The 7,557-nt window shown below is 50.8% G+C and overlaps 1 pseudogene across 1 annotated transcript; it reads right to left on the bottom strand.

Annotated features, from left to right (window-relative positions):
- Nucleotides 1-6,045: 6,045 nt before the first annotated feature.
- LOC308320485 (putative transferase CAF17 homolog, mitochondrial) lies at nucleotides 6,046-7,141 on the bottom strand (annotated as a pseudogene). The gene is made up of 2 exons: nucleotides 7,137-7,141; nucleotides 6,046-6,652 (listed from the first exon to the last, which is right to left on the bottom strand). The product of its transcript is annotated as a putative transferase CAF17 homolog, mitochondrial (transcript).
- Between the last annotated feature and the right edge of the window lie 416 nt (nucleotides 7,142-7,557).

Raw genomic sequence — 7,557 nt, forward strand, 5'->3', positions numbered from 1 at the left:
ACGTGGCTGAATAGCATCAGCAGCTCGTGGGCGATGGCCCGGGCGTTGGCGGTGCGGAGGGGGATGGCCTCCGGATAGCGCGTCGCATAATCCATGATGACTAGGATGTACCGGTGGCCCCGGGCGGACTTAGGGAGGGGTCCGACAATATCCATGGCGATACGGGAGAACGGTACATCGATAATTGGCATTGGAATTAGGGGGCTATGGGGCACGCCGCGGGGGGCGGTTAGCTGACACTCGGCACAGGAGCGGCAAAACTCCTCAATGGCCTTCTTAACGCCTGGCCAATAGAAGCGGGCGGCGACCCGGTCGTAAGTCTTTTGTACGGCCAGGTGGGCCCCTAACTGGTGGGAGTGGGCGAGATACATTACTCGGGACACATACGGTTTGGGGACGAGTAATTGTTCGACGACCTCCCCAGCGGGGTCCTTGCAAGCGCGGTACAGCAAGTCGTGTTGGACGAAGAAGTGTGGGAAAGGTTTCTCACTCACCCCCGGGTTCAGCTTCCCGTCGACGGCCACGACGTTCCGCCTGGCGCCAGCCAGGTTGGGGTCGGCCCACTGAGCGGTGGCGAACGATCCTTGCCGCCGGGGGGGCGGCGCGTCTATTCTGGGGAACTCTAGGAAGGGGTCTTCACCGAGGGCCGGCGTGTCGTCTGCGTCGGAGGCCTCCGCTTCTTCCGGCCCGGGTTCTGGCTGGGGACTTCCTCGGCCGCTGCTGGTGGACGAGGTCCCGTCTTCGCGGAGGGCGGGGCAGGCGACGAGGGGTACGCTACTTCGGCGGCGTCGGCGGCGCCGCGTCCTGGGGGGCCCTCGTCGTCCCGGGTTCCAGTATTTCTCGAACAGCGGACAGTCCGTTCCGATCAAGAGGGGGACGGGGAGTTCGGGGACCACTCCGGCGGCGACCAACGCGGAGCCACGGGGGGTCTGTACGGTCACGTGGGCGACGGGGTACCGCCGGACATCTCCGTGGACACACGTGACCGGGATGGTGGGTCCATTGGTGGCGGAGGCGAGGTCACCCCGGACCAGCGTCACCACGCTGCCTGAGTCCAGCAAGGCATGGGTGTCGGTCCCATCAACCCGGGCGGGGAGGGTGGTCTGTCGTCGGCTCTCACTTCCGGTGTGGAGGCAGGGGCGGGGCCCTCTCATGCTGTCCGCGGAGGGCATGGAGACATCGTGGCCGGGGGGCCGCTCTGGGCAGGCCCAGGACAGGTGGTCCTCCCGATTACAGACGTAGCACCTGCGGATCCGCGGGCTGCGGTCGGGGGGGCCGGAGGCACGGGGCCGGACCGGGGCCGGCGGGGTCGGCGGGGCTGGTCGGCGTCGGTCTCGGCGGTCGTCTGTCTTGGGGACGGCGTCGCTCTTGGTCTGGCGGAGCATATCCGAGCAGACGTGGTGGTTCTCCAGGAGGGCGATCAGGGCGTCCACGGATGTGGGGCTGACTCGGGCAACATATTTCTTGGCGTCGGATGGCAGGGCACGGACACACCGGTCTATGACTAATCTCTCAATCCACGGGGTCTCTCCGCCCGTGGTCAGCCAGCTCTGCGTCAGGCGGTAGAGGTCGGCGACCTGAGCGCGAGGGGGCTGGGCCTGCTGATAGGCCCACATGTGGTACCGCTGGGCCCGGGCGGGCAGGCTGTAGCCGAGGGTGGACAAGATGGCGGCCTTCAGCGTCTCGTAGTCTCGAGCGTCTCTGGCGGGAAGGTCCCGACATGCGCGTTGAGCCTCTCCCGAGAGGTAGGGCGCCAGTATGCCGGCCCAGTCGGCGGCGGGCCACTGCTCGCGGTCGGCGGTGCGTTCGAAGAGTTCGAGGTACGCCTCGATGTCATCCTCGGGGGTCTGCTTGGAGAGGACGGCGTTGGGGGTCCTAGGGACATCACCGTGTCGGTCTAGCCTGCGGACAACTTCACGCACAGCGTTCTGTAGTTCAGTCTGACTTCGGAGAAGGGCGGCCAATTCGGGGCTGGCCATGTTTAGGCGGTGGTTGAGATCAGATGAATACCCACATTCTCCACCATATGTGGGAGGTCGGGTGGGAAATACAACTCAGAGTGCAGTTTCAGGGGTTAGACACACGATGGCGCCCCTTGCTTTATTTCTCCAACAGGTTCAAACAAAGTCAGTTTTCACAAACAGAACTCAGACAGTAATATTCTTTGCATGAGGTCCCGGCTCCGAGGCGGGAGTCGTCACTGCAGAGGATGAGAGGGGATGTTAGCATACGGTCAGAGCACAAGGTAAGTACAAAGTTGGGGCCTGAGACACCCGGTCTAGGCAGTCTACCAACTGGACCTTTGTATAACTCTTTCTCTTCTTCTTTTCCAGGTTCCAGAGGAGGCCAGGAGGCTCCCCCGGAGGTAGGTAAGGGGGTGCGTATCTTTCTCTATCCACAAGGCACAGAAGAGTACTTTAGAGTAGAAGTACTCGGATACGGGGTGGTGAGTAATTAGAGTAAAAGTACTTGGTATGGTACCGGGCGGGGATGGTACGGAGGGCCCCTTAGGCTCGGCCAACAGGAAGATACACAAGCATTTATATTCTTATTTCTCTCTATCTACTGGGTGGCCGTGTCGGTACGACAACGGCAGTCAGGGGGTTAACACAAAGTAAGCGCTCTAGTTTCTAACGGTCTTCTTTCACCGGGCCTGGCGGCGCAAGCCAACTTAAAGTCTCTTCAAGGGTGAAATAAACATAACACGGGCCTGTCTTCTTTCACAGGGTGTACGTGACACTTTATCTAGAGCCTGCTAGCTTCCATTAGTCTCTACGGGGTTATCTTCATTCAACAATCTTCAGTGTACAACACCACGGTGACACTCTTCATTCACAGTCTTCATTTAGCATCGACAGGGTGACTTCCTTCATTCACAATCTTCGTTATTATCCTTAGCTGCTCATTTGCCACTATGAGTGCCTCTTCTTAATAACACGGGTGATAGATAGTGAACGGTTTGTCTTACTGCGACCTTATGGAGCTGTGGGGCTGCCGTTTCCATACGGGGGTCCCGTCTTCCGCACTCGTCCCCGATACGAGCCAGGTGGGTCTCCAGTATGCATGCGGCTCTCCGTGTATACTTGTCTATGGGGGGCACACGCTCCTGCGTGTGCTTCCAGCCCCACTCCTACAAGCCTGGTGATGTGAGAATATAAGAGAGCAATTGAGTGGTGATACAAACAATCAAACAATAAACATAGTCCATACGTGAGAGTCCATAAGTGAGAGGAGTGTGGACTTACCATCCAACGCCGAGTGGACGGCATATGCTGCGCGAGCGTCTGTGTGTAGCAGGGATCTGATACTGCTAGGTGCGCAGGCTGTTTATAAAGGGCGCGGCTGACAGGCTGCGGCTGTCCTTAATTGCTAACCAGGGCGGCGGCCGGAATGAGGCGCAGCTGATTTAGAATTGCTCTGGGATAATACACTGAGTCTATGACCCGGCCATGGGCGTGCCTGGTTGTCATGGTAACTCGCCCCTCCCCCTGAGGTGAGACCTGACAGACTCCACAATATACTCAAAAAACAAATAGGGAAATCTCAGTCTACTACAATAAGCTATTCCAAATGTTTGAAATTCACATATTTAATTAAAATCACCACTGAGTTTATAACAGTTTGGTTCGATTCAATGTACTGTTGCACCTACTATATATACAGTATACTGACCATTATAGAAACACTGAATATGGCTCTCAATCACAAGGACTCTAGGGTAGAGGGCTCAAAAGTGTTGGAAGCAAATTTGATCTTAATGACCTGGAAAGTCAATTTGGGAACACAGGTGTGACTACAGTGCCTGTCCTGATAATTCTTTCATTTAAGGGGCGTGACTAATGAGTCAATTAAGGGCTGGAGCCAGGCAAGATATTACCTCATATTTAGCAAACTTTCCTCTGTCTCTGTCGAAGAAGCATAGCAGGTTGCAAGCACAAAAAGTGACTTAGGTTACTAAATAAATGAAGACCTGATTAATACATGCAGTACTTTGTTGTGTACAACAGAGCATAAATTCAACATTAAATTCAAGATTTGTATTGTTCCTCACCCATTATAGCAGCAATAACAACAATAACAAAGAAATAATGAATAGCAACAGCCATAGTAAATTCAACCAATTTAAGCATAAAGACATTCCGATCAGTAATGAGGTGAATGCTACTAAGAATGCGTGAATTAATTCTCCCGGTTAAGGTTTGAAGCAGAAATGAACTACTGTAATTACTGTCAGTGTGGAATTGAGATTGATAGTAAAACATTGTTCATGTCCAAACTCTACAAACACAAGAGTTTAGTGGAGCACGGAAACGGTCAAAAAGGTTAAGAAATGCTGTAAAATGTTTGGATCCAATGAAGAGGTTCAGCATGCTCAGCAATTAGCTGTACACACTCAGGGCATAAATTGAATCCCAGCTGCCTGCTCCTAACTTCAAAGTCTGTTTTTAAAAGCAGCGAGCTTCATGTCTGGTGCTTTTGTTTTATTATTCATGTGTCTGGAAGAGCATTTCTTTGTTCAGTGGAAAAATCCAATAAGCTTGCCTTGAGCACACTGCCATAGTTGAATCTTCCCTTTAAATCCCTGCTTTGAATGCTATCATCAACCCATAAATTATCACCAGTAGGTTACTCATTAAGACCATGCAATGGAGCAGGCAGTAGGCTCTAGTGGAGCCTACTGCCTGCAGTTAGGAAACACGGAAGTGAAATTACTGCCGCTGAAGGGAACACATCTTGAAACTGCACTATAAACGTCTTTCAGACCAAAACGCATGCATACACATTACACACGTTAAAAGTGAAATACAAGACAGTGTGCAATGTGCATGAGGGTATTGTTACTCTATCTATGGCTATATTCAATGCAATAAACATTATGAAATAATATGAAGAACATACAGTAGTAAACTATGCCATGCTAGTAGAACCTTTATGGTATGTTTGTACAGTAGCCTAGTGTATTATCTAATCACATTTACAGTAGATTCTATACACCTATAAACTATAGCAGGTGCTCCTAAGATAAAAAGGTACATTTTGATCCCTGAATATCAGACTACATTGAATGAGCCTTGTAGATCATCTATTTTCTGCATGCATCAAGTATGCTATAGTGCAGATATGGGCATGCATTTGCGATATGGACACAAATGCAAATATGTGTTCACTTCACTGCATTTCTCAAAATAGCTTCCTCATTTCTCAGCTATCACTTTTTTTCCCCCCGCTTTCTTCCGACAAAAACGCTAGGCCGTGGAAGACAGATGAGGTCACTGTTGACATTCCATAGCCTAATGTAAACGGTGTTAATCAAAGCAGAGAGACGCGCGGGCCTTAGACTGACGGCGACCCTTAGAGCGCTGCACACCGGCGATATCAATCACCCTCTCTGTGAGAACGCGAGTCAGATGTATTCAGTTTCGTACAAGCGTCGTGTTTTTCTAGAATCGCTCAAAAAATGTTTCCGTCTCCCCAGAATGACTTCAGAGTGCGTTTGGAGTGTTGAGCTGAAATGGAAAGTTTTCTAACGTGTTATCTTTTGCCGTAGTTTCCATTCATTGGTTAATGGTGAGGAGGGGGGCTGGAAACTGTACGCTGGTCGGGTGGGTTCTTGGCACCTGCGAGTGAAGTGAGCTATATATAGACGGTACAGTAAGTAGGGTACGACAACACCTGTCTGTCTAGCCACCTCTTCCAAACATGCTGGTCCACAAGCTCAACATGACATGGCACTCGTAACAACATGGAGATGTGAGGGGCATGCACTGTTATATCCACTCACAACTGGGTGTCCCCATTTTTTGGGAATTCCAGCCCATTAGAGGGATAAGAACATTTTAGTGCCACGATTGTGCCACGATTGTAGTTGTATGATAAAGGGGGAGGGGTTAGAGGAGGGGCTGATAATGTGATGTCACTATATTACTGTTTATTTCATTGGCCCATTTGACTATGAAGGGTTCAGCCTCCAGGAAGAAACCCTACATACAAAGTAAATACACCATTGCACATAAAATCAACTCCAGGGTGTCTAATGAAGTACTGTCACCTCATAGACACATGAAAACAATTGTGGCACTCCTCTGCAACGCCTGTGGCAACGCCTGGAGGAAGGTCTTGAACTCCTTCAGGAAGTCCTATCGCATAGCGATGCCTATGATACTCTTCTGTGTCACCTTGCTGGCGTGATGCAATGACATGCAAAGGGTCAATTTGACTGTCCACCACCAGTCTCCGGCCCATGGCCTCGGTCCGTGGATCAGCCTCCCACACCAGAGCCTTTTCTGTGGAGGAGATATCAGGCTTAGCCAACTTTTGACCTGGTTGTATTCCCTGAGGGAGCACTGCCCATAGAGAGAGGTCCGGACGGGAGTTCAGCTCCACCTTTCCGGCGAATCTTGTACATCCGCAAGTGTCTCAAAATGGAGTCTTGTGCCGTGCTGTCACAATCGAGGAGAAAGCTGCAACCTGCCTCTGCTTCTTTTATTCTGTACAGCTACAGCATGACGTCATACAGTGTCCTTCCCTGTTCATTCAGCATGTGTGCATACATACTGTAGCTCTGTGTCTGTCTTTAAAGAGCCCCATGTCATTGGTTATAATTCCTTGGAGAAACGCCCCGGTATCTTGTCCTCGGATCTCGATCAAGGTCCTGTGATAAAGGTTATGACACACATACCGCAACTTTTCCGGAACACGTTCACTCGCTTCTTGGCTGTACTTCTTGCATCCTTTATTTGACGTTACACTGATACCATCTGTTGAGTGTTGGAGAATGGCACACGGAACCACGAAGCAAGCTGTTGGAACCAAACGTTGCTTTGGCCAACAAAAAAAAATCCCCACAGTATTCATTGTAAAGTCTCTGCGTGTATCGACATCCTTTGCCGGTGTAATCATTTATAATTTGATGACGCAAGATACTGTAATGGTGTCAGTTCTACCCAAATAGGGAGTTATAGTTAATGGGGGTACTGCACCAGTTATGGGAGAATGTGCCGTTGGTTAGGTTAGGTCATGACCACGGTCACAGTAGGGAGACCACTAGGACCACTGTTCTGACTCCCTCATCACATGCATTATTGTGCCCTCGAGTATTGTCACTCTTTATTCCCGTTTTATATTCCGCCCCTGACGCCATGTGGGTCAATAAATCATATACAGCGTATAGCGAGCTACTCGAGCCCTCGAGCCCACAAGCACTGTTCGACAGAGATAGACAATAGATTGTTATGTTGCATGGAATGCACGCACGCACGCCCTTTTTAGTCTGCCCTGGAGAAGGCTGTTTGCCGAAACGCATCAGCGCTCTCAAGTAAACATGAGAAATTGCATCTGAGCACTGAGCACTTAGTTGGTTTATGAGCACGCACACACAGACTATGTGCATTCATAGATGGATTGCTGCTACAAAGAGGTTTACTCTTATGTAGGCCCTACAGAAGAGGTAACAATAAACCTTACCCTAAACCTTGAACCTTGAACCTGTTAAAGAACTAGAAGAGTGCAGACAGGGCCAGCGGGCCATTGAGCAGCAAGAATCTGCGCCACCCTAAG

The sequence above is a fragment of the Protomyctophum bolini genome, assembly GCF_963924005.1.
Source record: "Protomyctophum bolini genome assembly, chromosome: 1".
NCBI lineage: Eukaryota > Metazoa > Chordata > Actinopteri > Myctophiformes > Myctophidae > Protomyctophum > Protomyctophum bolini.